At 35.2% G+C, this 12,246-nt stretch overlaps 1 pseudogene; it reads right to left on the bottom strand.

Annotated features, from left to right (window-relative positions):
- Positions 1 to 12,033, bottom strand: part of LOC120079164 — a 52,842-nt pseudogene extending 40,809 nt beyond the window's left edge.
- Positions 12,034 to 12,246: the final 213 nt, after the last annotated feature.

A 12,246-nucleotide genomic window follows, 5' to 3' on the forward strand; every position in this document is an offset into this window, starting at 1 on the left:
CGGGGGCGTCACATACAAAGAGTTTGTATAAGACCTGAATCTCGAAGTGTTTTCTCTCTTGTCATAACTTCTTTCATGAATTGAGACTTTACTTCACTAGATGACCATAGGTAAAATGACCTATCCTGAGTGAGTTGAGAACTCCTTCCATTAGGTGTGGTCCTTATGATTTCATGGGTGCAAGTGGCAGAGCGCGACTCAAACCTACCATTTTGAGGATTATCTGATTTAAGAGCTAGAAACTCGCGCTTCACAAGATTGAGTTCACTCCTTTATCCCAAAGTAGGGATAAATAAAATAGATAGATTGAACGATGTGGTACCACGCACCTTCTCATGGCCCGAGAGTGTTCACACATAGTAGGACTATATTGTATGTTCATTAGAGGGAATCAGTGGTACTTAAGGAGGAAGATTTAATTACAGGGGCAAATAGTAAATTGGCTTGCCTGTAAATTACTGTAGCATTTATGAAGCGTCATCATACCTGATGATTGGTTATATACAATAGAATAGAATTGTCTATGGAAAGAAGATTCAACTGTCAGTCTTTGTGGATGCCTTGGTAGTATGGATGGTGGATATCGTGACTAAGAGTTTGTCAAGCTATTCACTACCGTTGGAGCTTCGAGCCATAGGTTTCTAAAGGTCCCCTTGGTAGCTTGGATACAAGTTGAGAATCAGTTTTTGGGTCATTTTGAAATGTTCAAATTGACAAAGAGGGAGTTGGATTATATATGATATAATTGAACGAGTTAATTAAATATGATATAAATTAACTTTATGTATGAGATACATTATTTGGATGAATTGGATCCATTAAATATGATTTATATCTAGTGGAGGAAATATTATAATTCATATATGATATTAATTTATATGTTATGAATATGATGAGTCACATTCATTGGACGGTTATAAAGAAATGGACGACATCTCTTCTGCTCTAATAACGGATGAGTGTATTTGAACAGATTCATTTTGAGATGCATAAATAGCTGATGATGTGTAAGCATGAGATGCGCAGACATTGTGAAAAAGAGAGTGTCATCGCTTAAGAAAATTAGTGTCTATATACAATAAGTTGGCTTTGCCCACAATCGTTATATCGATATTACTAGCGATTACTTACCGATTTACACCTTCGTGTGCAATTTCTTAAATGATCATTTACCTTTCCCTAAGTGATCGTTTAGCTTCTGATATTTACTAAATGATCATATAGACGATCGCTTAATTTTTCCTACATGATCCTGATAACTTGTAGAAATACAAGTTTATGTTGTTTATTTAGATCTCTCTTTTGTGAAAAAGAGAGTGTCATCGCTTAGAAAATTAGTGTCTATACAATAGTGCCTGCACAATCGCTTACATATACGATATTACTAAGCGATCACTTACCGATTACACCTTCGTGCGCAATTTTCTAAATGATCATTTACCTTTCCCTAAGTGATCGTTTAGCTCCTGATATGTACTAAACGATCATATAGACGATCGCTTAATTTTTCCTACATGATCGTTGATAACTTGTAGAAATACAAGTTATTTATGTTGTTTTATTTAGATATTGCGGAAAAAAGAGAGGAAATTTGCGTCGATAGCATAAGAATTGCCTAAGAAATACTAAAATTATGAAATGTCGTAAACGCACCCACTAACACCATTGCGATGGCGAAATAGAATGTTTCAGTCTCTGTTTTGCAGAAAATAGGTCACCGCATGCGTTAGTGGCTCGAAGACAAAATGTACAACCCATTTACATCGCATGCGCCCATCAATCAAGAACAAAGAGACGATCAACGCAATGATGGCGCATGCGACAATCGATCAAGAGCTTTAGCGATCAACGCATTTCAACCACATGCTGTAATAAAAAACAACACCGCATGCAGCGATAGATCGAAGATGTGAAGAGCAACGCATTCGTGGGCGATTTTGACATGTGTACAGCTTTTGTTGTGCAATTCTGACGGATTGACAGTGGAATAGAAAGGAATTTTTCATTACGCCATTGTAGGAATTCCCATAATTAAACAGTGGGGACCAAAATTTCAAAGAGCCAAGGTCTTGTCTATAAATAGCTTCCTCAAATTCGCTGAAACAGATACAAAGATATATTGATACAGGGAGAGAGGCTGTTCTGAAGAGACTTACAGAGTAAATCTGGGAGAACTACGAGACAAGGCTATTTTCATCCTCACAAGTTTATGGCGCTGTTGCCGGGGATTGGTAACAGTTAGTGTTTAATACTTTTGTGGTATTTTACAGGACAGATCTTTGTTGTACTATCTGTTTATTGCGAAAAGCAGGCTGACAGTTTATGAATACTGGAGCTGATCCAGAATTCGAAGCTGACCCAGAGATCGAGCGTACTTTTCGCATGTGGGCACGTCAGAACAGAATCAGGCGAAGAAGAGTAAATATGGAAAACAACAACGAGAGGCCCGAAGGAAATCAAGGGGCAAATCGGCCAGCGCAAGATCCTGTCTTTCTTGCACATAGAACACAGTTATATTTTCTGTGGCTTTGATCTATTCATCTTTGTCAACATCCTCCATTGCCTTCTTGTAAGATAATGGATCCTCAACCTCGCCATCGGCTACTGTAGCTTGGATTTCAGTTAAACCCATATAGCGAATAGGTGAGTTCGTAACCCTCCCACTATGTCGAGGTTCCCTAAACACTTGAGTTGGATTTGACCTACTAGATGAACCTACTTCAACAACTTGTGTTGAGGTACCAGGCTCTTCAACAACTCTTGTTGAAGTTTCAGTAGTTTCTTTGAAAAAATCATTCAACACGATTTTACTTCTAGGTGTGTGCTCCTTATATAATCCTTCTTAAGAAAAGTAACATTTGTCGATATAAACACTTCTTACCAGTTGAAGGAACTCTTATACAAGATCATAGAAATAACCTCTCGTTCCCTTGAAGAAACTCTTATACAAGAGCACCTCTAAGCGAAAGTGGATCTTTCCAAAGACATTATGATAGAATTACCACATTTACATTCAAACATATAGATATACATCAAACCACAAAATTACCGGCATGCTTTAAAATTAAACAACATGAGAACAAGAAAACTTACCAGTTGAAGAATTTTTCTTCACCAAAATTTCGCTCTCTCCAAGGGATGGCTCTCGCTCTCGCTAGAACATCAAGCAATCATCCAACAACTCCACAAGTCGTCTACTCATGAACGATCTTCACACAAACAGAGGAAATCGGGATGACACGACCACTTGGAACCCTCGGTATTCTCGATGTGAGAATCCAAAGAGTGGGCTCTGTTGGGATTTGGTAGAGGATAGGAGGATATGAAGATTGTATACAATGATCAAGCAAGTGGGAGAAGGATTAGTCTATCCTATAGACAAAATGCTTGATCATTTAGTAGGGAATACACGATCGTGTAGGAAAAAGGCAACGATCATCTATCGATCGTTTAGTAAATGCTCGGTGCTAGACAATCATTTAGTAAAACGTAAGCGATCGTTTAGAAAGATACACACGCATGTATGTGATCGTGTAGTAAATTTGAGCTATCGTATATTCTCTGATTTTACTAAGCGATAGGCAGCATACACTTTACTTGAGTAAATTATGCGATCTAATTGCAAAATGAAAATGATTTTCATTTTATTCTTTAGTTACGTAAACTGGCTGGAACTTCCCACTAACGCACGGTTACGGAGAAAACGACGTGCACAATTATCCCATAATTGTCAAAGTAAAATAATAAATATAATCATATTACATTCATTTACCTATAGTCTAATATCACATATAAACCATAGTGTTTTCTCCTACACTAGATATAAATCATATTTATATTTATTTTCCTCCAAATTATGTATCTTATACATAAAGTCAATCATATCATATATAATTAACCAGTTCAATTATATCATATATAATCGAACTCCCTCTTGTCAATTTGAACATTTCAAACTGACCTAAAAACTGATTCTCAACTTGAATCCATTGAGCTACCAAGGGGACCTTATGGATCTATGGCTCGAAGCTCCAACTGTACGTGAATAGCCGACTCAACTCTTTAGCCAAAATATCTACCATCCGTTAATTGTCAGACATTCCACTAAAGATCGACAGCTGAACTCTCTTTACCACAGATATGTTTCTGTGTCCATTGGATATAACCAATCAACAGTACGATAACCCTTCACAGATGCTCGTAAATACAGCTAGGTCAATTTACCATTTTGCCCCTATAGTTACATCCAACCCCTTAAGTACTACTGATCCCTCTAATGAATAATACAATATAGTCCTACTATGTGTGGACAACTCTCCGCGATGAGAAGATTTGTGGTGCCACATCGTTCAAGCCCCGGGATCAACCTTTAAGGGAGCAATCTATCTACTTACCCCTGCTTCGGGGAAGGAGTGAATTATATCTTGTGTAACTGAGTTTCCAGCTCCCAAATCAGATGAATCTCCAAAGTGGCAGTTTTGAGTTGGTGACCTGGCCACTCGCACCCATGGAAATTAAAAGATCGCCCTCAAAACCAGGAGTTCCCAACTCACTCAAGATTGAGGTCATGTTACCTATTGTCATCCTAGTGAAGTGAAGTCTCTGTCATGAATGATGTTATATAACGAGACTTTAACACTTCGTGCTCAGATCTTATACAAACTCTTTGTATTGGATGTCGCCGCTCGTACGTCCCCACATGAATGATTAGGTTCAAAACATCTGTAGCAAGTCATAACACTTGTAACTATTCGACAAAGTGGACCGCATTCATAGTGTTACCAGGATAAGGTTTCCTTCCTATATCCATATACTACAGACCATTTTGGTTATCACTAAAGACATGATCCACTTGTATGTTTCTATATTCATGCTTAAGTTATATAATGACAACTAGGGATTTTAGTTTATTGGTTTGTGGTAAAGCAAATAAAACATCCAATGTTCAAAGACAAGTAATGAAGAAAATATCATATATTACATCACAAGCGTTCGTACAAAACTGTATTTACAAACTACAGGACACGAGAGTTTAGGGCATCATCCCCAACATCCCTTGGGATAGCCTACAAATAGGCATAACCTTGAATATGGTTCCAGTTTCTTAGGATTAGCCTGAAGCATATATGTTGGGCAACTCTAAATTCTAAAATGACATAAACTAGCTTTACGATCATTCTATAACTCTAAATGTGTACTGGCAACACTATTGGAGGGAACACAGTTTAGGATATAAGTTGTAGTCTCCACTGCATAACCCCAAAACGAGTCAGGTAAGGAAACGTAACTCATTATATACCGAACCATTATCCAACAGGGTTCTATTTCTTTTTTCTGATACACTATTCTGTTGAGGTGTACCTAGTATTGAGAGTTGGAAAACTATTCTATGTTCTATAAAATAGTTCTAGAAAGACGAAACCAAAAACTCTCCACATCGATCAGATCAAAGTGTTTTAATCATTCCATTTAATGCGTTTTCGATTTCAGCCTTGAATTCTTTGAACTTTTCAAAAGATTCAGACTTCTATTGCACTAAATAAACACACTCATATCTAAAATAATCATCAGTGAAAGTGATGAAATATTCATAACCTTCCCTGGCTTTTACATTCATCGGACCACAAAGGTCTGAATGCACTAGCTCTAGAGGTTCTTTGGCCCTATGACATTTTTCAATAAGAGGCCTTTTAGTCATTTTGCCTTCAAGACATGACTCACACACAGGTAAAAAAAAATTCTTCTAACCCGCTTAGAAGTTCATTCTTCACCAACCTCTCAATCTTATTGAGATTAATGTGTCCTAATCTTAGGTGCCAAAGTTGGGCATTTTCCTTAGGGGAAATTTTAAGTCGCTTATTTTGAGTTATGAAAGTTTTCAATATCTTTATGTAAGGAGGGCATCTGTTGGTAACGGCTTTAGCACATACAAATTACTATCCAGTTGTGCAGAACAAATATCAATATGATTCTTAGTAATAAACACTTTATTATAAGAGAAAAAGAGTTGATATTTACATTCAAGCAGACACTTTATAGACACTAAGTTCCTCTATAAATTGGGAATAAATACATGATTCAAAATGAGAAATTTGTTCTGTAAAGTTAACCGGAGATCTCTTACTACCACAACTGAGACGATGTGCCCGGTTCCAACTCGCATCGTCATCTCACCAGCACCAAGCTGCCGTCATAAATTAATTCTCTAAAATTAAGAACAAACGTGGTTAGTGGTCCCAGAGTCAATAATCCAGAAAGAATCATCATTCTCAACTAAACAAGTTTCCAAAACAAACAAATTATATTTATCTTTTTTGGCCTTCTTCTTTTCTACCAAATATTTGGGGTAGTTCCTCTTCCAGTGACCATCCTGGTTGCAATGGAAACATTTTCCTTTGTCAACCCTCACTGGTTGCCTACCCCTAGGAGCAATAGGTTGTAGGTTAGCAGGTGCCTTCTTTAATCCATGAGTTTAACATGTACTTAAGAGTGTCATGCCTGGTAAGAATTCAGAATAATGCTAATCTGATTGGCCTTATCGATGCTACACCCGTTCATCTCAACCACGTTGAAGTGGATGATCATATTGAGAACATGTTCCTGAACAGATGACCTTTCTTTCATCCGTGAGTTGAAGATATACTTAAGAGCGTCTTGCCTGAGCTGCGCGGACGGTTGTCCGAACATTCCACTCAAGGACTCCATGATCTTATGTGCACTGGCATGGGCTCATGCTTCTTGACCAAAACTTCATTAAGACTGGCAAAGATGTATGCTCGGGCCTTCTCGTTCACCAGTGTCCATCGCTCATATACATCTCAAACATTTCGAGCAGCAGTAGGAGGTGGAATAGGAGAACACTCCTCCATAAGGATGAAACGGAGATCATCGATGATCAAAATCGTATTTATGGTGTTTTTCCAACTAGCGTAATTTTCACCAGATAACTTATCAGTGGCAAGTAAGCTTAAAGTCACGGTAGCCATAATTAAATTTCTAGAAAATGAACAAAATTAATTAAGTCTACTTGCATTAAACCAATTTTAGAAAACCAATCAAGTTTTAGCAAAATAGTCTAGTGTACCCTAAGTGACATCTATTTTGCAATGATGCTTCAGTGAGGCAGGACAAAAGTCATCGTACGGTGATCAAGTGTCCCTTCACTGGAATGAGATATTCTCAACCAATAGACAGAAACAACTCATTGTAACTGAATCTAATAGTCACCATTGTCCGATTCAGAATTCGTTAACATCCTTAACAATTCTGTGTAAGTATAACCTCTCATTTTAGGTCCGAGAGTCCCACTCTAATGAGCCAACCTTAGGGAAAAGACGATTAGGATAAGACACTAAAGCAACCCTATCCATTTCTGGAGACCAAATAAAGAGTTGTGCAAAACTGCCATCCTTTAGGGGGACACCAATAATGCCACGAGGCGATGCATAAAAACTTTATCCAACCTAATGAGAGAGACCGAGGGATATGTTGTCACATGTCCCACTCCCACTTACTATGAACACTCTCTCCATTCACCTTGGTATTGACCTACCCAAATGTGACCCGTAAGGGGACACCCATGGTGCCTCGAGACCGAGGATAAATCTCACAGTGTGCACTTTTAGGGTGAAACGTGTAGAGGTAAAAGTGAAGTACCATATACTCCATTTTCCTTCAACTGAATGTTTTACTTAGGGTTCATTAACTTAGAAATTCCGGTTACTGATTTTATCTAAGTGATTTGTTTAATTTTCTAAAAAACAATACTTGTTTTTTATGATTAGACAACTTTGATTCAAGTCTTATTAAACTCTTTAACAGACTTTCATTAAATTTGCATGCATGTAACAAATCTATCTAATTCACCTTTCTAGGTAGGTTCCCAGGTAGGGGTGCGATGTTTCCATCGACTTATGTACCCCAACCTAGCCAGAACCAGACTTAGCCAAAAGGTCCCTTATAGATACATTTGTTACATATTTAATCTTTTATTAGAAATCAATTTAATCCTATTAAACCGATTTAAAAGATTAAACTTAAATTTCTAATCTTATTAGAAATGTGATCTTAGGTCTATCTCTATCAGATTTTTAAAACACTTCCGAAAGATGATTAAAGCCTAAAGTGTGCATGCAACTCTTTATTATTGATTTTAATTCTAGTTTCATTTATTATAACATTTATAAAAAAAAATGAAACAATTAAAACCAAACAACATTGCAAGCTAGACATACATAAGTTAATTATAACCATTATAAATGAACCTAAGGTAGTGTCATACTTCATGCAATGTGCATCATTACTAATATATAACTTTTATATAAACAAGTAATGAATTAATCTATAGCATACATTCCATATGTACATACAATTTTATATTATAACACTTATAATATAAATGATGCATGGATATGCTATAATGCATGCATATATTATAACTCTTATATTATATGATGCATAAGCATGCTTAATATAATTTAAATCATGCATACTAATATATTATAACACTTATAATATAAAATGATGCATGAAACTAAATGCATAACCTATGTTGGGTTTTAAAACTATATGACATATATTATGGCATATATACTAAACATACATCACATGAATATTTAAATAAAGTTGATGGACTGAGATTGTAAATCTCAAAACTGGAAAAATAAAGGCTAAACTATTACAAAAGTTGAGTCCACTGGTTCGAAACAAGCAAACCGGGTCTTGAACCGCTCGCCTTGAAGTCTTGCAGCTTGATCGTGTAGCAAATCTCCTAATCGTCGAGCAACGAGCGTCGAGTATAAACGTTCGTGTAACAATGATCACATAACTTTGGTCTATGCGATGAGCATAAAGTCCACGCAGTCATGCAACGTGCTTTGAGTAGCGTATACCATGCGATTGTGTAGCTAAAGACTATACGATGAGCATGATAGTCTACATGATCGAGTGGCATGCGGCGAGTATTGTATATTATGTGATCGTTTAGTTACTGACTAAGCGATGAGCATACTAGTCTACATGATCGTTTAGCACACATACCTTGCATCGAGTATCAAATACCACGTGATCGCTTACCCCTCGAGCGCCTACACGATCATGCAGCCAACGCAACACGATCGAGTAGACAACTCTACACGATCGCGTAGCATTAGCTATGCGATCATTTAGTAGATTCTACATGATCGTACAGAAAACTCTACACTATCGCATAACAAAATGTAAACGGTCATTTAGCTCTAGCTACACAATGCGACCATCGTTTCGTCTTCTCCATCGAAATGCACAACGACCTTCACGTCTGAAGCTTCACGAATGACTTAAAACTAAAACAATTACAGACTCGATTGCAAGAATTAATGGCCAAAAATGCAGGGGCCCTCATAAATTAACTTTTATAATTGAAAAAGAAAGCCAAAAACAGAGATTACTACCCCGAAACATCCATCAACAAACCATCCACATACATTTTAACGATTAAACGCAATGACGAAATTAAAATGCACCAAACTGTAAATGATTTCAATAAAGAAATGGAATTTGGAATCAGTAGCTACTGTCCGAAGGAGTTGTCCAGTTTTTGACAGAAGAGGGAGCACGATTATTTTTTTATTACTAGGCTTTGGAAGAATTCATTGGAGCAACAAAGCCACGAAGCAATAGATGATGTTTATAAGGTTTCCTGAAGGATTAATGGCAAAACTTTGATATAATGTAGTCATTTGTGGCTTCTTGTAAAACCTATACCAATGGTGATTAGTCGATTTTTTTTTTTAAATATTATCAACTTTATGATCAATTTATATATAACTTATATATGATATTTTTTTTATGTTTTTTTCCTTTTTGTATTTAAATATGATTAATTGAGACTACAAAAATTATATGTGTAATGACAAGACTGAAAAAAAATAACAACAATAAAAAATATATATTCTATTGACGAACAAAAGTGTCAAAATATGAAATTTATGAACAATAAAGATGTGTCATGATAGAACATTTGTTGACCTAAAATATATGTCATGGTCTAGGTTTGCTTCACAATAAAAAATTGCATGGTATAAGTATTTTTTACAAGAAAAAAATGTCACTATATAGTCTTCGCAAACATTTAATAAATATCGTTAATACTTAAAAGACTACATAAGTATACAAAATTTCAGCTTAATAATGACAATTATAAATTGTCAGAGTAAATTTAACTGTGACAGTTTATCAATAATGTTAGTAAAGTTTCATTATTGACAATTGGTAATTGTCATTAAAAGTTTACCTACGACATTTTTTCAAAACTGTCATTATATTCATACATTTATAGGGGATATAATGACAAAAAATAAATCTCACAAATTTTTCTTGTGACAGTTTATAAATGTCATGAAATTCCATTTTTGCTGTAGTGCATCTACTAACAAAGTTTTAGTATATACGTAGTATCTATTTATTATTTTATTTCTTTAGTTCAATAGTTTTACTTAACTTATATTATTTAATGACTTTTTGTAGTCTGATGAAGGACTATTAATAGTACACGCAATGTCTAGACCACAAACATAACTAAGTTGGAGTTATTTGATTTTTTTTTTTTTTTTTATGAACATGTTATGTAACCTATAGTGTTTTGTTTCATCTTCAAATGTTTCAACTCATTATTATATCTTTTTTCTTTTTGTTGTGTAATATGAATCTTGTATAAATGCTTATTTAGATATATATACATTTTGATTATGCGGATTATAAATATTTTTTATTTGATTTTTAATGTGTATCAAGGTATATTAATAAAAATATGCACATATTCAAGAAGCTATAAAAGATGCAGTTATAGGCATTCATTAGAGCTATAAAGAACTTATAAAAGCTATGAAAAGAAAATTTAAACATTTGAAGATTTAAGATGCTTTCATATATTTATAGTTACAAATAAATGATATAATAGATAAATGAAAACTATATATTTTGGGTATAGTTTTTGTTAAAAGATCGTTTAGAGAATACTAAGCAATCGTTTAGCTAACTGTTATGCGATCGTTTAGATATCCATTATCAGATCGTTTGGTTAACTGTTATACGATCGTTTAGTTTTTGTTATACGATCATTGCGATATCATTATGCGATCATTTAGATATCTGTTATGTGATCGTTTCGTTTTTGTTAAACGGTCGTTTAGGTTTCGTTATGCGATCGTTTAGATAAATTTATGTTAGATTTGTAGAATACAATTGGTATTGTACATTTAATTCAGCAAATAAATAACTAAGCGATCGTTTAGATAAATTTGTGCTAAAATTACATATTATGCAGTATAATTGGTGTTGTACATAATATAATTGGTGCTAAAATTACATATTGTACAGTATAATTGATGTTATATAGAATATAATCGGTGCTAAAATTACATATTGTATAGTATAAATTTGTACAGTATAATTGGTGCTAAGATTACATATTGTATAGTATAATTGGTGTTGTACAAAAAAAATGAAGCGAAAATAACATATTGTTTAGTCTAGATGGGCCAGTACCAGGTGTTATCAATGTTTGTCTGCACGTTTTCTTGTTATGTCCTCTCTGACCACATCGTGTATACTTGTGTATTTTTCATGGCTCCTCTCCAATTGAAGGTATCCTAACGGTTGATTTCGACCTACACTTACTACCTTTTGCGGTGGTAGAATTGGTTCAAAATCTCCAATATCTCCAACCCATTCTTGACTATGTCCGATTGGGAAGATTGGTTCGACGTAAGCAGCAAGCACACAGTTAACTGTAGATCATTTTGCATATAATGTTTGAACATTAATGTTTCTTAGGGTCGCTACAAATATTGCATGGGAGCATGGGATCTCGAGGCAATTAAACTCCATACACGTACATGTCCGTGAATGAAGATCAACCAACCCCCTCAAATATCCATCGTTCACATTAATTATATGCATATCCACCGGAGAAACACGATATATTCTAGACATCAATTCTGATTCCTTAAGAATACTCATTGCGTAATCAATTACAATGTTGGTGCATGCCATTGCGTGTGTACGTCAGATATAGAACCAACCTTGTAGCCACTCGTAGATATGCTCTAATAGTTTTATGATTGGTAGTTCTCGGGCATCTTTCAACACTCCATTGAGGCATTCTACTATATTTGTCGTCATCTTGTCATACCTACAATGGACATGATAAACCCTTGCCCACCATTATAATCCAACCTCCTCAAGATAGATCGTCACACTATGATA

The sequence above is a fragment of the Benincasa hispida genome, chromosome 6, assembly GCF_009727055.1.
Source record: "Benincasa hispida cultivar B227 chromosome 6, ASM972705v1, whole genome shotgun sequence".
Lineage (NCBI taxonomy): Eukaryota > Viridiplantae > Streptophyta > Magnoliopsida > Cucurbitales > Cucurbitaceae > Benincasa > Benincasa hispida.